The sequence below is a fragment of the Oncorhynchus gorbuscha genome, linkage group LG09, assembly GCF_021184085.1.
Source record: "Oncorhynchus gorbuscha isolate QuinsamMale2020 ecotype Even-year linkage group LG09, OgorEven_v1.0, whole genome shotgun sequence".
NCBI lineage: Eukaryota > Metazoa > Chordata > Actinopteri > Salmoniformes > Salmonidae > Oncorhynchus > Oncorhynchus gorbuscha.
The window spans coordinates 37,734,772-37,753,083 of NC_060181.1; the positions used below are offsets into that span (position 1 = coordinate 37,734,772).

Sequence of the window (18,312 nt, forward strand, 5' to 3'; positions counted from 1 at the left end):
TTACGCAATTATCTTTGATACAAAGACGGCTATGTAGCTAGCTGAGAAGAAATTGCTAAGATAAGACAAATCAAACCGTTGTGATATAATGAAATATAATGAAAAAGTTATACTACCCGTTGGATATTCCTTAAAAAAAGCACCAGGGAATGAACAATAGTAAAGGATTAATTGCATAAATAAATATTAGTGGAAATATATTCATGACAAGATATAAAAACAGTAATTGGTTGATTGTAAGCAGACACTGTATTGTGCCCTTATATCTGTGCCTTTATACACAAATCAATCGTGTCTTCTCTTTATGCATTGGGTCCACAGTCAGCACACAGCTTCGGGACTTTGTGTGAGCTAGCCCCACAAACAAATCGGTTGCACTGCACAGTTTTCATAGGCCTTGTTTCGTGTGCACCTGACGACTTGACATTGTGTCTTATTCTTCCCGAGTGGGAACTGTGGTGCTGGGGGAAAAGAGAGAGCAGGACTTGTTGCCTTGGCGGCCTGCTTGGCTGCTGTAGCTTCTATCTTGCCGTTTATATGGTTCTCACAAAACTCACATGCCAGATCCAGTGGGATGCATGGTGCTGAGGATGCAAACACTCTTATTACATTGTGAGTGTTGCTTTACCACTCTCCATCACAGAGGTGGACTACAGCTCTGCTGGTAGGTTGTTTTGCGCAGGGGGGGGGGGGGGGGGTAGCTCCCACCTTTGTTTGTTCACTGTTCCGAGCAGGCTAGTCTTCTTTGCAATCAACTTGTCTGCCAGGGAAATTGATGTGAACATGGTCACATTTCTGCCTTTGCCCATGTTAAGGCTCCATGAGTCTCAAAACCACAGTCTCAGACAGTGGCTCACCTGCTAGCCTGGTTTCATATTTCCTCAGATATGAAAAGCCATTGAGCAAGGACTTGGTTTTGACATTGGTGGCTAACCAGAACTTAACTGAAGTCAAATGCACCATTATCACTTTCTATCACCCATTGATGACAGAATAGCATATTTTAATTTTATGTTAATTATGTTATTAGTTTTTGCTTCGTAGCCAGGGGAATGCTGCCAGACAAGTGGTCATGTGCTGAATGCATGGACACCACAGATATTCTTGTAAAAAGTGACATTTGGAAAAAGAGCTGCACCTCTTGAATTTTGAGTTATTTGAAAAAGGTAAGTGTCATAGAAACTACAGAATATGCTCTTTCAGATACTATATAAAACAATCAAAATGTTTACCTGCATGTGACTCTGAAGGACAATTTGATAAAGCGAAGCTCCGTTCCCTGCATATCTCAATCACAAGATGCGCCCATCTCTTCATGTACAATTTGACAGGCCTAATATTCTCTCTCCTCAAGTTATTGTCAACTGAATCTTGTCTGTAGGCTAACTCTTATTATGTATGAAATTCGTTTTGGTATAGTTTAGGTGTAGTTTCGATCGGCTGACTGGTATTGTTTGTTTCCCGCTCATCAACCTGGATAATAGTCAAGGATATGTTTTACATTATTCTAAAGGCTGCAACATGTAGCATGTTTTACTTTCCCTTACAATACATTTGATTAGTAATAGAGTTATAGTAAATAAAACAGTCCCATAAGAGCCTATTTAAAACTAAAATGTAAACGAGAATGGGATCAATTTAGGCCAAATTTGAATTCGATTGTGAAGTGACTTGTACAATTATCGCCAATTCATCCATTTGTCATTCATTCAGTGAGAAGAGAGCATTAGCACCCGGCTGGCTACAGCACATTGTCTTGGCAGATTAAGTCAGGAATAGTTGTGAAAAAACAGGTAAAACGGCTCTAAATACTTTTCTGTTTGTAATTTCTAAATTCTGACAAATGAGCAGTGTGAAGTACAAACATTTAGGTAGAGTCAGGAAGGAGCAGGCCTTTTTGGGGAGCAGAATTTTTAAACTTACAAAATCAAACGTCAGTGGCCGTTGGCCTATGGCAGTTCTAGTGTTAACTCCTAGTTCTTGATTATGACTTATAGTCCTTCCATCTTAGGTACACACTCTTAGGAAAAAAAAACCTCTAGAATCTAAAAGGGTTCTTTGCCTGTCCCCAGGAGAAGTCTTTGAAGAACCATTTTTGGTTCCATGTAGAACTATTTCCAGAGGGTTCTACATGGAACTGATAGGTTCTGACCTATAAACTTCAAACATCCTTAATCATGTCACAGAGGGAGAGAGAGGAAGGCAGGATGTGTAAATACTGTCTGAACATGTTATTGTTAGACATCAGTGATCCGATGGGAAGGAGGGGGGCCACAGACTGGTACAAGTCAACAGGACAGCTATGAGTGAGGAGAATTGAGGAATGCGGGCTGAGGCAGGTCCGATGAAGTGAGAAAGAACAGCCATCACTGCTGTTCTGCCTAGCAACACAGAAGCATTGGCTGACCATACGTGTGAGGAGACTCTGCGTAGGAAGGGTTAAATACCAGTGCTTGTGTGAATATGTTTTTTGTTTTATGCATCTGTGACCCAGTGGGTGAATGCACTTGGTTGGAGCTTCACTAATCGTCCGTGAGTTTTACTCAGTTAATTTAGAACCTAACAAACTCAAAAGGGTTCTATCTGGAACCAAAAAGGATTCTACATGGAACTCAAAAGGGTTCTACCTGGAACCAAAAAGGGTTCTCCTATGGGGACTGTTTAATAACCTATTTTTCTAAGAGTGTAACACATGATTTGTGATAAAGGTGATCAAAGCAAATATGACAGGTCTTATTATATGGTTCCTTAACCTGCCTTTGGAAAACACCTTGAAGCCGTATTTGCTTAAATGCCAGAAATTCATGTTAGAAGTCAATCATTCTTATTTGTAATTATAATCTTCTCAGAAAATAAAAAAATGGAACCTTTTCTGCTTTTAGCAACTATTATAACAGTAAAACATAATATGTCCTCTACAAGTTTTGAAATAATGTCTTACTTGGTGTGGTGGTCAAGTTCGAATTGGTCGCTCCAATCCCACTGCCTGAAAGTTACAGAGTCATATGAGCAGAATAACTTTGTAAGTACATGGTTAAGTCTGATTCATTGATGATGTGCTATATACTGATCGGTAATGTCCAGAAAAGCATGTAGACAATATGGGGCTATTAATCAGTATGGGAACATGATTGATGTGTAAAAACATGGATTGGATGGGCTATCATTAATTTAATCCTCTCAAGACGTTATTAAATCAATGCAAATGACAATCATGAGATGGACCATTATTAAATACATCCCAACCAGATCATTGGTATGGCTGTGCTACTGCTATACATGTCAGACTGCTAGGGGTAAAACACATGATATTGTATCAACAGTACCATTTAGAGGGGCCTGGATCCCAGTGGGTGGTAAGAGCTCCTGTATTACCAGCACCTAAAACAATAGAGTAAGGTGTTAAAACCAATTATGAGAGTGGACAAAAACAGTGGAAACACACGGGTAGGAAAAATAATTATTCAATACTTCAGTTTGTTTAACCTCCTGACTTGAGATGTACTAAAGTCATGCACTAATGCCAAAAAGGGCACTGACAACCCTACTCTGTACAGAAATGACCATAATCGCTCCAGTTTCACTCATACACAATATAAGAAACGTACATATTTTTCCCTTCTTCCAAAGAAACGGCACGATAATTATGCCAATGGCAGCAGCGCCACCAATGATGATGATAGCAATGATAGCAACTGTGGGTTGGCTACAATGTTCCATCTGTATGGAAGACAAGAGGACATATTAAGCATTCACTAAGTACAGAACACACCTTCAACATAGTAGTTTGAAATTTGACATTTCATTGTAATGGAATGGGGGGTAGTTGAGGTAGTGAAGAGGGAGCGTGACGCTCAAGGTAGGTAGAGGTTTGTCTGTCCGTAGAAACAATAACAAAGTGGTCACACCGCCTGTATTTTGGTAAAAAGCTGTGCGATGGGCTTGGAGAAATGTAACCACTCCCAAGTTCATAGACAGAGCTATGGATGCAAGGACCGACCATCCACGTTATACAAATGATAGTTTTAACCATGTTCTGAGGCCATATAGTGTTTGTTTACATTTACATTGTTTACAAAACACTAGAATAAAACAAGCCTGTATCTTGGGATTTGATGGAGAAGGACACTAGAACTAAGCTCATGAGGCATTCATAAGTTATATTCTTTAAGATGCAATGGGTATATATCATTAATTTAAGTCCAAAAATGGATGTAGCAACTAAGGATTCCAGCTTTAAGAAAGAAATCCTAGACATTGAGCTTGAAACAACTGTTGATTCACATTTAAATAATCTTAATTTGTGACCTTACAACAGTCTCAAACATTTTACTAATTGATTTTTATCATAATTGCTAACCATGATAATAACTGGTTTGTTGAAAATATGTAAAGTATATTAAATACTAGGACAACCTTACCCCATTTTTCCACAATTGACTCATTCAACGTTATATGGTTGACAAAGCATTCATAAATTTGCTTGTCTGCCTCTGGGATCTGCACACTAATCCTGATCTGGTAGGTGTCATCATTATTGGGTCGGGCTCCTGTAGACAGCACTCCATCGTTTTTGTTCAGTTGGATACCATTCTTCTTCAAATTAATTATCACATCTTTGGGATAGAAACCTGTCGCCATGCAGGTCAGGCGTACATTTCCTGCAGTTTTGGCCTTATTAGCAAAAGCATAGATATTTGGAGGGGCTAGAGGGGGAATAAACAGAGAACATGAGTGCTTTATTTCTTATCTCATAGGTCCTTTTCTGTTAACCAATTGTTACACTACACTATAAGGAGATGAATAATCATAAGTACTCACAGTCAGCTTTACTGAATTCTTTGTCCCCATATGCCATGAATTTGGACAGCCAGTCCACACACTCCTTCTCCAGGTAGCCCTTGGTGTACTGGTTGAGGATCTGCACCTCGTCCCACTTCTTCTTAGTCTGCTGAGCTTGATCAACTGGGGCCACCTACTGCATAGTGGCATCGTCAAAGGCCAGGAAGTCATCACCATCGTAGCTGTATTGGTCAGTGCCCTTTATGAATTTCAATGTGCCGTCTGGCTGTTTGTCAATCTCACAGCCATGCCTCCACTGAAGGATATGGACATCTGAAACAAAAAACTAATAATGAAAAAGAAGGTAGACAACTAATTACCCACAATTTAAGAAAAATATCAATGTTGAGCGGAGGACAAAATGCAGGTGTGGTTTCTCACCAGTGTTGTTGTGCCTCATGCGGTTCATCAGGATGTCGACGTTGACTTTGAACCACTGCTCCTTGCTCTTGCGTGACTGAGTGCCTTTTTCCCAGTAGTCTGCTGGCAGCTTCTCCCTCATCCAGTCCTGTTTGGGAATCTTCTTTTTATCCACACTGTCATAGTAATCGATTTGTCTGTTATTCATCAAACCCATGGCAGTGAACTCATGGATACCAGGCAATTCAACTGGCTTTGAGAGGGCCGTGTAGATGTAATTCAACGAGTAGATCTCTGTCGGGGAAAAAAAATTCAGATTGAGATCATTTGTCTCAATTTGCCTTCTCTCCATGTTAATCAGCAGTGCTGTAAAACATTCAAATTGCAGTACGCATAAATAGCTTTGCATTTCCTGGTTGTTTAAACTCTAATAGTTAACCTAATTTCAGTTTGTGCAAAAATAAACTAGTATAGTGTGTAGAGAATCATTGTACCATCTAAACGGCTGTTAAATATATTTTCCATAACCAAAAATAATGGATTTTCAGCTGCTTGCCTTGTGTACAAAAACAAAAATAAAAGACGCAAAAACAAAACTTAAGAACAGGAAGCATAGAAATAGAGTACATTGAACATATCTACTGCTTCTTAGAAGTGCTTTCAATTAGAATGATAGAAATGTCAGTTATAGATCTATGGGAATTTGGTTGTGTAGCCCAGAAAGTTACATATTGCCACTAGGAAATCACTGTCAAATACTTAGGTCTATCATCTCTGTAAGGGGCCAACTTGTCAAAAAAATAAATGTCTATGAAATATCATAGCAGAGACGTCATACTATGGCCTTGCATCATGATGTCTAAATGGTAGTTTAGGTTACATTGATGATGCTGTTCTTCCACTAACCTCATTGCAACTCCCCTCCAAGTCTCCGACCACTGCCTTGTATCCTTTTCCCTCTCGCTCTCATCCAACACCTCCCACACTGCCCCTACTCGGATGGTATCGCGCCGTCCCAACCTTCGCTCTCTCTCCCCCGCTACTCTCTCCTCTTCCATCCTATCATCTCTTCCCTCCGCTCAAACCTTCTCCCACCTATCTCCTGATTCTGCCTCCTCAACCCTCCTCTCCTCCCTCTCTGCATCCCTTGACTCTCTATGTCCCCTATCCTCCAGGCCGGCTCGGTCCTCCCCTCCCGCTCCGTGGCTCGATGACTCATTGCGAGCTCACAGAACAGGGCTCCGGGCAGCCGAGCGGAAATGGAGGAAAACTCGCCTCCCTGCGGACCTGGCATCCTTTCACTCCCTCCTCTCTACATTTTCCTCCTCTGTCTCTGCTGCTAAAGCCACTTTCTACCACGCTAAATTCCAAGCATCTGCCTCTAACCCTAGGAAGCTCTTTGCCACCTTCTCCTCCCTCCTGAATCCTCCGCCCCCCCCCCCCTCCTCCCTCTCTGCAGATGACTTCGTCAACCATTTTGAAAAGAAGGTCGACGACATCCGATCCTCGTTTGCTAAGTCAAACGACACCGCTGGTTCTGCTCACACTGCCCTACCCTGTGCTCTGACCTCTTTCTCCCTCTCTCTCCAGATGAAATCTCGCGTCTTGTGACGGCCGGCCGCCCAACAACCTGCCCGCTTGACCCTATCCCCTCCTCTCTTCTCCAGACCATTTCCGGAGACCTTCTCCCTTACCTCACCTCGCTCATCAACTCATCCCTGACCGTTGGCTACGTCCCTTCCGTCTTCAAGAGAGCGAGAGTTGCACCCCTTCTGAAAAAACCTACACTCGATCCCTCCGATGTCAACAATTACAGACCAGTATCCCTTCTTTCTTTTCTCTCCAAAACTCTTGAATGTGCCGTCCTTGGCCAGCTCTCCCGCTATCTCTCTCTGAATGACCTTCTTGATCCAAATCAGTCAGGTTTCAAGACTAGTCATTCAACTGAGACTGCTCTCCTCTGTATCACGGAGGCGCTCCGCACTGCTAAAGCTAACTCTCTCTCCTCTGCTCTCATCCTTCTAGATCTATCGGCTGCCTTCGATACTGTGAACCATCAGATCCTCCTCTCCACCCTCTCCGAGTTGGGCATCTCCGGCGCGGCCCACGCTTGATTGCGTCCTACCTGACAGGTCGCTCCTACCAGGTGGCGTGGCGAGAATCTGTCTCCTCACCACGCGCTCTCACCACTGGTGTCCCCCAGGGCTCTGTTCTTGGCCCTCTCCTATTCTCGCTATACACCAAGTCACTTGGCTCTGTCATAACCTCACATGGTCTCTCTTATCATTGCTATGCAGACGACACACAATTAATCTTCTCCTTTCCCCCTTCTGATGACCAGGTGGCGAATCGCATCTCTGCATGTCTGGCAGACATATCAGTGTGGATGACGGATCACCACCTCAAGCTGAACCTCGGCAAGACGGAGCTGCTCTTCCTCCCGGGGAAGGACTGCCCGTTCCATGATCTCGCCATCACGGTTGACAACTCCATTGTGTCCTCCTCCCAGAACGCCAAGAACCTTGGCGTGATCCTGGACAACACCCTGTCGTTCTCAACTAACATCAAGGCGGTGGCCCGTTCCTGTAGGTTCATGCTCTACAACATCCGCAGAGTACGACCCTGCCTCACACAGGAAGCGGCGCAGGTCCTAATCCAGGCACTTGTCATCTCCCGTCTGGATTACTGCAACTCGCTGTTGGCTGGGCTCCCTGCCTGTGCCATTAAACCCCTTCAACTCATCCAGAACGCCGCAGCCCGTCTGGTGTTCAACCTTCCCAAGTTCTCTCACGTCACCCCGCTCCTCCGTTCTCTCCACTGGCTTCCAGTTGAAGCTCGCATCCGCTACAAGACCATGGTGCTTGCCTACGGAGCTGTGAGGGGAACGGCACCTCAGTACCTCCAGGCTCTGATCAGGCCCTACACCCAAACAAGGGCACTGCGTTCATCCACCTCTGGCCTGCTCGCCTCCCTACCACTGAGGAAGTACAGCTCCCGCTCAGCCCAGTCAAAACTGTTCGCTGCCCTGGCCCCCCAATGGTGGAACAAACTCCCTCACGACGCCAGGACAGCGGAGTCAATCACCACCTTCCGGAGACACCTGAAACCCCACCTCTTTAAGGAATACCTAGGATAGGTTAAGTAATCCCTCTCACCCCACCCCCCCTAAGTTTTAGATGCACTATTGTTAAGTGACTGTCCCACTGGATGTCATAAGGTGAATGCACCAATTTGTAAGTCGCTCTGGATAAGAGCGTCTGCTAAATGACTTAAATGTAAATGTATGTAAATGTAAAATTCAAATCCAATGTCATTTGTCACATATAACAAGTGTAGACCATACCGTGAAATGCTTACATACAAGTTAGGTCTACACCTGTTGTATTTGGCGCCTGTGACAAATACAATTTGATTAGATTTTTAATAGGCCTATAAGGACTACATCAATGTAACCTAAACTACTATTTTGAAGTCATGATGCAAGGCCATAGTATGACTTCCCTCTGCTATTACATTCATTGCCTATTGAAGTAGAACACATTCTGAAATTTATCAAAAACAAATGTATTAACCGAATTATTAATGAATTAACACTATTGATTAAGTTAAACTATTGTCGGAACTTCTTCATTAGGCATGAGTCGTCAAACTATTAAGAAAACAATGCATTTCCTGTGTGAGCGTTTCATATTTTTGTTAAACAGCAGAAGTAATTGAGCTACAATGTAAAATGTCAAACATATCAGCTAACAACATGATCAGGCAGCATATGTGTTTTACAAAAGGTTGATTATGGGGGATTTCATAAACCTAAACAAAGTAGCTGTATCATCTTGCCTTATGGCTGGCATGTAAGTGCGCATTAGCGAGTAACGGTAATCAATAAAATGGAATAACGCAGGTTGACTACATAGCCTATAAAACGCAATAAATCAAATATATTGTATACCATGCTACAACAACAGACCGCTCAGATCAGTTGGAAAACCATTTTTATTATGCGTTTTATTTTTATCCAGCAGTCAACTTTTTACTTTCACTTTTGACAACTTACCGCTTTGGCTCTGAAAAATACATTCTGTCGAGAAATAAAAAACAAATAATATAAACGTATACATTTTGTGAACTACGTTTTTACAGTTTCCTTGAGAGGTACAGCATGTGTTCGAGGTACAGCAACGGAATACACCCAACCTCCACAAAATCCGGTCTGTTACAACCGATTACCCTTCGCGTTCAAGTACTAGTCGAAATGGGACATTTCTGCCTTGCTAACTGGTTGTAGTTATAAACGTGCCGTGTACAACCTTAGCAAATTGGACATTTCAGTTTCCTAGTTACCAACTAGCGATTGAACGCGGCATAAATCGTTGCCTAAAGTGCTTTTATTCATCCAATGATTTTTGAGGACTGAAAAACGTAAGCTGTTATCAAGTGAAATAGACGAATATACGTTTCAGTGGCTGTGAAGCCTATTTGTTTCCCTTATTGGTATCAAATCAAACTTTGTCACATGCGCCGAATACAAGTGTATACCATACCTTTACATTTTTATATATATATTTTTAATTTCACCTTTATTTAACCAGGTAGGCAAGTTGAGAACAAGTTCTCATTTACAACTGCAAAGCAGTTCAACAGATACAACGACACAGAGTTACACATGGAGTAAAACAAACATACAGTCAATAATACAGTATAAACAAGTCTATATACAATGTGAGCAAATGAGGTGAGAAGGGAGGTAAAGGCAAAAAAGGCCATGGTGGCAAAGTAAATACAATATAGCAAGTAAAACACTGGAATGGTAGTTTTGCAATGGAATAATGTGCAAAGTAGAAATAAAAATAATGGGGTGCAAAGGAGCAAAATAAATTAAATACAGTTGGGAAAGAGGTAGTTGTTTGGGCTAAATTATAGGTGGGCTATGTACAGGTGCAGTAATCTGTGAGCTGCTCTGACAGTTGGTGCTTAAAGCTAGTGAGGGAGATAAGTGTTTCCAGTTTCAGAGATTTTTGTAGTTCGTTCCAGTCATTGGCAGCAGAGAACTGGAAGGAGAGGCGGCCAAAGAAAGAATTGGTTTTGGGGGTGACGAGAGAGATATACCTGCTGGAGCGTGTGCTACAGGTGGGAGATGCTATGGTGACCAGCGAGCTGAGATAAGGGGGGACTTTACCTAGGAGGGTCTTGTAGATGACATGGAGCCAGTGGGTTTGGCGACGAGTATGAAGCGAGGGCCAGCCAACGAGAGCGTACAGGTCGCAATGGTGGGTAGTATATGGGGCTTTGGTGACAAAACGGATTGCACTATTATAGACTGCATCCAATTTGTTGAGTAGGGTATTGGAGGCTATTTTGTAAATGACATCGCCAAAGTCGAGGATTGGTAGGATGGTCAGTTTTACAAGGGTATGTTTGGCAGCATGAGTGAAGGATGCTTTGTTGCGAAATAGGAAGCCAATTCTAGATTTAACTTTGGATTGGAGATGTTTGATATGGGTCTGGAAGGAGAGTTTACAGTCTAACCAGACAACTAAGTATTTGTAGTTGTCCACGTATTCTAAGTCAGAGCCGTCCAGAGTAGTGATGTTGGACAGGCGGGTAGGTGCAGGTAGCGATCGGTTGAAGAGTATGCATTTAGTTTTACTTTTATTTAAGAGCAATTGGAGGCCACGGAAGGAGAGTTGTATGGCATTGAAGCTTGCCTGGAGGGTTGTTAACACAGTGTCCAAAGATGGGCCGGAAGTATACAGAATGGTGTCGTATGGTGGTGGTGTCTGGCATAGACTGCCAAAGGTCCGGAAAGCAGACCCTCTGATTTGACACACTGAACTCTATCAGAGAAGTAGTTGGTGAACCAGGTGAGGCAATCAATTGAGAAACCAAGGCTGTCGAGTCTGCCGATGAGGATGTGGTGATTGACAGAGTCGAAAGCCTTGGCCAGATCAATGAATACGGCTGCACAGTAATGTTTCTTATCAATGGCGGTTAAGATATCGTTTAGGACCTTGAGCGTGGCTGAGGTGCACCCATGACCAGCTCTGAAACCAGATTGCATAGCAGAGAAGGTATGGTGAGATTCGAAATGGTCGGTAATCTGTTTATTGAATTGGCTTTCGAAGACCTTAGAAAGGCATGGTAGGATAGATATAGGTCTGTAGCAGTTTGGGTCAAGAGTGTCCCCCCCTTTGAAGAGGGGGATGACCGCAGCTGCTTTCCAATCTTTGGGAATCTCAGACGACACGAAAGAGAGGTTGAACAGGCTAGTAATAGGGGTGGCAACAATTTCGGCAGATAATTTTAGAAAGAAAGGGTCCAGATTGTCTAGCCCGGCTGATTTGTAGGGGTCCAGATTTTGCAGCGCTTTCATAACATCAGCTGAATGGATTTGGGAGAAAGAGAAATGGGGAAGGCTTGGACGAGTTGCTGTTGGGGGTGCAGTGCTGTTGACCGGGGTAGGAGTAGCCAGGTGGAAAGCATGGCCAGCTGTAGAAAAATGCTTATTGAAATCATCAATTATGGTGTATTTATCAGTGGTGACAGTGTTTCCTATCTTCAGTGTAGTGGGCAGCTTTGGAGGAGGTGTTCTTATTCTCCATTCTCCATAAATGCTTACTTACAAGCTCGTAACCCACAGTTCAGTTCAAGAAAGAGTTTAGTTTATTTGGAAAATATAAAAAATAATAAAAAGTAACACAATAAAATAACAATAATGAGGTAATATACAGGGGGTACCAGTACCGACTCAATGTGCGCCGAGGGTACAGGTTAGTTGAGGTAATTTGTACATGTAGATATGAGTGAAGTGACTATGCATAGATAATAAACAGTAAGTAGCAGCAGTGTACAAAACCAACGGGGGTCAATGTAAATAGGTAGAAGCTGTTAAGGAGCCTTTTGGTCCAAGACTTGGTGCTCTGGTACCGCTTGCCATGTGGTAGCAGAGAAACCAGTCTATGACTTGAGTGACTGGAGTCTCTGACAATCTTTTGGACTTTCCTCTGACACGCCTAGTATATAGGTCCTGGATGGCAGGAAGCTTGGCCCCAAGTGATGTACTGAGCCCTACGCACTACCCTCTGTAGTGCTATATGTTCTATTCCTATTCATTCATTGTGCAGACCTGGAGAAAATATAAACACTATGACAATACTGTTTTCACTGTAGGCTTGCATTGATAACTTCAATCATATTCATTCACATACCCTCAATAATTTTATTATGTAACAATTATGATAAACAAAATGTCAAATCCAGTCTAACGGTTTGGAAGTCTCTATTTCATGATACATATCTAATCATAATCTCACAATTGATTGCTCTGACATCTCATCCCTCTGCCTCACCCATTTCACCACACTCACAATTCTAAGCTCCTCCTCCTTTTTTACTTCCTTCCAAAACCTCCCTTCTCTCTGCTGAAAGCCTGAAGCCCAACGGTGATGTAGGAGCCTTATTTCCGTTTCCTCCTCCCTCTCAAATCAAATCAAATTTTATTTGTCACATACACATGGTTAGCAGATGTTAATGCGAGTGTAGCGAAATGCTTGTGCTTCTAGTTCCGACAATGCAGTGATAACCAACAAGTAATCTAACTAACAATTCCAAAACTGTCTTATACACAGTGTAAGGGGATAAGGAACATGTACATAAGGATATATGAATGAGTGATGGTACAGAGCAGCATACAGTAGATGGTATCGAGTACAGTATATACATATGAGATGAGTGTGTAGACAAAGTAAACAAAGTGGCATAGTTAAAGTGGCTAGTGATACATGTGTTACATAAGGATGCAGTCGATGTTGTAGAGTACAGTATATACATATGCATATGAGATGAATAATGTAGGGTAAGTAACATTATATAAGGTAGCATTGTTTAAAGTGGCTAGTGATATATTTACATCATTTCCCATCAATTCCCATTATTAAAATGGCTGGAGTTGGGTCAGTATAAATGACAGTGTGTTGGCAGCAGCCACTCAATGTTAGTGGTGGCTATTTAACAGTCTGATGGCCTTGAGATAGAAGCTGTTTTTCAGTCTCTCGGTCCCAGCTTTGATGCACCTGTACTGACCTCGCCTTCTGGATGATAGCGGGGTGAACAGGCAGTGGTTCGGGTGGTTGATGTCCTTGATGATCTTTATGGCCTTCCTGTAACAACGGGTGGTGTAGGTGTCCTGGAGGGCAGGTAGTTTGCCCCCGGTGATGCGTTGTGCAGTCCTCACTACCCTCTGGAGAGCCTTACGGTTGAGGGCGGAGCAGTTGCCGTACCAGGCGGTGATACAGCCCGCCAGGATGCTCTCGATTGTGCATCTGTAGAAGTTTGTGAGTGCTTTTGGTGACAAGCCGAATTTCTTCAGCCTCCTGAGGTTGAATAGGCGCTGCTGCGCCTTCTTCACGACGCTGTCAGTGTGAGTGGACCAATTCAGTTTGTCTGTGATGTGTATGCCGAGGAACTTAAAACTAGCTACCCTCTCCACTACTGTTCCATCGATGTGGATAGGGGGGTGTTCCCTCTGCTGTTTCCTGAAGTCCACAATCATCTCCTTAGTTTTGTTGACGTTGAGTGTGAGGTTATTTTCCTGACACCACACTCCAAGGGCCCTCACCTCCTCCCTGTAGGCCGTCTCGTCGTTGTTGGTAATCAAGCCTACCACTGTTGTGTCGTCCGCAAACTTGATGATTGAGTTGGAGGCGTGCGTGGCCACGCAGTCGTGGGTGAACAGGGAGTACAGGAGAGGGCTCAGAACGCACCCTTGTGGGGCCCCCGTGTTGAGGATCAGCGGGGAGGAGATGTTGCCTACCCTCACCACCTGGGGGCGGCCCGTCAGGAAGTCCAGTACCCAGTTGCACAGGGCGGGGTCGAGACCCAGGGTCTCGAGCTTGATGACGAGCTTGGAGGGTACTATGGTGTTGAATGCCGAGCTGTAGTCTATGAACAGCATTCTCACATAGGTATTCCTCTTGTCCAGGTGGGTTAGGGCAGTGTGCAGTGTGGTTGAGATTGCATCGTCTGTGGACCTATTTGGGCGGTAGGCAAATTGGAGTGGGTCTAGGGTGTCAGGTAGGGTGGAGGTGATATGGTCCTTGACTAGTCTCTCAAAGCACTTCATGATGACGGAAGTGAGTGCTACGGGGCGGTAGTCGTTTAGCTCAGTTACCTTAGCTTTCTTGGGAACAGGAACAATGGTGGCCCTCTTGAAGCATGTGGGAACAGCAGACTGGTATAGGGATTGATTGAATATGTCCGTAAACACACCGGCCAGCTGGTCTGCGCATGCTCGGAGGGCGCGGCTGGGGATGCCGTCTGGGCCTGCAGCCTTGCGAGGGTTAACACGTTTAAATGTCTTACTCACCTCGGCTGCAGTGAAGGAGAGACCGCATGTTTCCGTTGCAGGCCGTGTCAGTGGCACTGTATTGTCCTCAAAGCGGGCAAAAAAGTTATTTAGTCTGCCTGGGAGCAAGACATCCTGGTCCGTGACTGGGCTGGATTTCATCTTGTAGTCCGTGATTGACTGTAGACCCTGCCACATGCCTCTTGTGTCTGAGCCATTGAATTGAGATTCCACTTTGTCTCTGTACTGACGCTTAGCTTGTTTGATAGCCTTACGGAGGGAATAGCTGCACTGTTTGTATTCAGTCATGTTGCCAGACACCTTGCCCTGATTAAAAGCAGTGGTTCGCGCTTTCAGTTTCACGCGAATGCTGCCATCAATCCACGGTTTCTGGTTAGGGAATGTTTTTATCGTTGCTATGGGAACGACATCTTCGACGCACGTTCTAATGAACTCGCACACCGAATCAGCGTATTCGTCAATATTCCCATCTGACGCAATACGAAACATGTCCCAGTCCACGTGCTGGAAGCAGTCTTGGAGTGTAGAGTCAGCTTGGTCTGACCAGCGTTGGACAGACCTCAGCGTGGGAGCCTCTTGTTTTAGCTTCTGCCTGTAGGCAGGGATCAGCAAAATAGAGTCGTGGTCAGCTTTTCCGAAAGGGGGGCGGGGCAGGGCCTTATATGCGTCGCGGAAGTTAGAGTAACAATGATCCAAGGTTTTACCACCCCTGGTTGCGCAATCGATATGCTGATAAAATTTAGGGAGTCTTGTTTTCAGATTGGCTTTGTTAAAATCCCCAGCTACAATGAATGCAGCCTCCGGATAAATGTTTTCCAGTTTGCAAAGAGTTAAATAAAGTTCGTTCAGAGCCATCGATGTGTCTGCTTGGGGGGGGATATATACGGCTGTGATTATAATCGAAGAGAATTCTCTTGGAAGATAATGCGGTCTACATTTGATTGTGAGGAATTCTAAATCAGGTGAACAGAAGGATTTGAGTTCCTGTATGTTTCCTTCATCACACCATGTCCCGTTAGTCATGAGGCATACGCCCCCTCCACTCTTCTTACCAGATAGATGTTTGTTTCTGTCGGCGCGATGCGTGGAGAAACCCGTTGGCTGTACCGCCCTGGATAGCGTTTTCCCAGTAAGCCATGTCTCCGTAAAGCAGAGAACGTTGCAGTCTCTGATGTCCCTCTGGAATGCCACCCTTGCTCGGATTTCATCAACCTTGTTGTCGAGAGACTGGACATTGGCAAGAAGAATACTGGGAAGTGGTGCGCGATGTGCCCTTTTTCGGAGTCTGACCAGAACACCGCCGCGTTTCCCTCTTTTTCGGAGTCGTTTCCTTGGGTCGCTGCATGCGATCCATTCCGTTGTCCTGTTTGTAAGGCAGAACACAGGATCCGCGTCGCGGAAAACATATTCTTGGTCGTACTGATGGTGAGTTAACGCTGATCTTATATTCAGTAGTTCTTCTCGACTGTATGTAATGAAACCTAAGATGACCTGGGGTACTAATGTAAGAAATAACACGTAAAAAAACAAAAAACTGCATAGTTTCCTAGGAACGCGAAGCGAGGCGGCCATCTCAGTCGGCGCCGGAAGTCTTACCTCTTGGTAGTGCAGAGTGTCCATGGGGTGGCCGGGGAAGGGACCCAGATCCCCCCTCTGGCCCCTCCTCATGCCCTTCTGTCTCCAGCTGTTCTCAGCCACCAGCTCCCTGAGCAGGCCCGGGCGTGGGTCCTCTGGCCTAAACTCCCGGAGTGGACTCCTGGGGCAGAGGCCCGCCGCAGCTACAGCCCTCGGGGACATCCAAGAGTCCTGGAGCTGGAGTAAGGCCACCTCCCACTCAGGGTTATCCAACGTGGGCAGGATGGCAAGGGGGAAGTGGGATGGCCCGTGTGCACCCGGGATGGGAACCAGACAGTGGTGGGCCGTCAGGGACAGCAAGGCCTTCTCTGCTGGCCTAAACATCATCAGAATATAATTGTTTTAAAAAATATATATTTTCCCACAAATATGTATTAAATTATTCCCCAGAGTAAGAGTTATACTCTTCATTTCATAGCTTTCCTCTTGTTTGCACTGCTTCCAGCCCCAGGTTGAGATCTGGAGGGCTGGTCTTTATGTTAGATCTTTTATCCAATCATATTCAGCCATCATGTGTTGCCAGGGGTCTAAAATCTGCCCTCAGGCCTTCAGAATCAACAGTGCGGGCGCTTGTAGCTTAAAGTGAATGGAAATTAAAATAGTGTCAACCAATCAGCTTTAGAGTTTGCTATTGTACGCCTGCACGTCTTTTGATTGGATTACCAATATTGAGAGGCAGGTCCTATATGGGCAGGTATATGCAAACCTCAGAACTAGGAAACTGAATTTGATAAACTAATTAATTTGCGTACTACTAAGCTGTTTTTTAACCCACAATGGCGGGAGGAGGAGATGATATCGGTTTGGTCGAGGATAAGTATAACGCCATTCTCAAGACAAACTTTTCAAGAAAAGTTAGACATTGTCAGGAGAGGTCGCCCGACGCCGACGCTACAAAGCCTGTCACAGGCGGGAAAGGGGTTCGTTCGCCACTTTCAAAGTTCCAACTACGAGCGCTATCAATGGCTCACAGGCTCCGAGAAGCACTGCAAACTGTACTGCTGGGAATGCCTATATGCAAGTGATAGATTGTGTTTGGAGCCACACTGGCTTTGCCAACTTGAGTTTTCTAACCAAGGCAGCAATGAGACACGGCTGGGCACTTACAAGCAATGGTGATTTTGAACGAACAAGCGCGCAGGGCAACGGGAGCTGCACAATGAAAGGGTATAGTACTCTTCCCCTGCAATTCTATGAATAAAAATGTCAATTTCAAAGTGACGCAACGCCTGGTTTTATACTGCGTTTCTGTCTAAATGTATAGTGTCTAGCCATGGCATCATAATGATGGTAATAAGAGGTGGATTAATTCGGGTGGGACTGTGTAGGATCAAACTGAAGGCCCAGCCCCCAGGCCCGCGGCACGCCACTGGAACCAGAAGAGCCAGGGAGAATGAGAGAGAGCATCGGCTGAGAGGCACAGAGAAGGAACGAGGATAATCTCATCTATAGGTTGTTGGAAATAAAAAGTAGTTGTGAAATAAATCACAAAATGGAAAAATAGACTGTCAATGCATCATAGATTGCAAATCTATCCAGATATTCACAAAGCCCACATTCTTAGGGCCCCATTCAAGAAAAAGGCTGAATTAACTGTGTGGAGCAAGAAACAAGCATTCCTCTTTCCCACAACTACCCTGAATAGCACCAAGTGGATTAAAATAGGTGTGCTGCTGTAACAGTATAGCCTTCATCCGTTCTCTCGCCTGAACCAGGGACCCTCTGCACACATAGACAACCGACACCCACGAAGCATTGTTACCCATCGCTCCACAAAAGCCGCGGCACTTGCAGAGCAACGGGGACAACTACTTGACGAATGAGGTCACCCGATTGAAACGCTATTAGCGCTCACCACCGCTGACTAGCTAGCCATTTCACATCGGTTACACTGCGAGACACCATGTCCTAACATGCAGATTTCTACGGGTATTTACATGGTTCTATTTACTATGCAAGCACTGAATCATGTGTACCTGCTGTACACAGACAAACTGAATATCAACGTCCACACCTGATACCAACACATTAGAATTGATGGATCAATTGGCTTACCTTGTAGAATGTTTATGCCTTGACCCTTTAAATACCCCCATAAATGTAAAGAGTTTCAG

At 44.4% G+C, this 18,312-nt stretch overlaps 1 pseudogene; it reads right to left on the reverse strand.

Moving 5' to 3' along the window:
* Window positions 1–2,915: 2,915 nt before the first annotated feature.
* On the reverse strand, window positions 2,916–9,448 carry LOC124043513 (annotated as a pseudogene).
* Window positions 9,449–18,312: the final 8,864 nt, after the last annotated feature.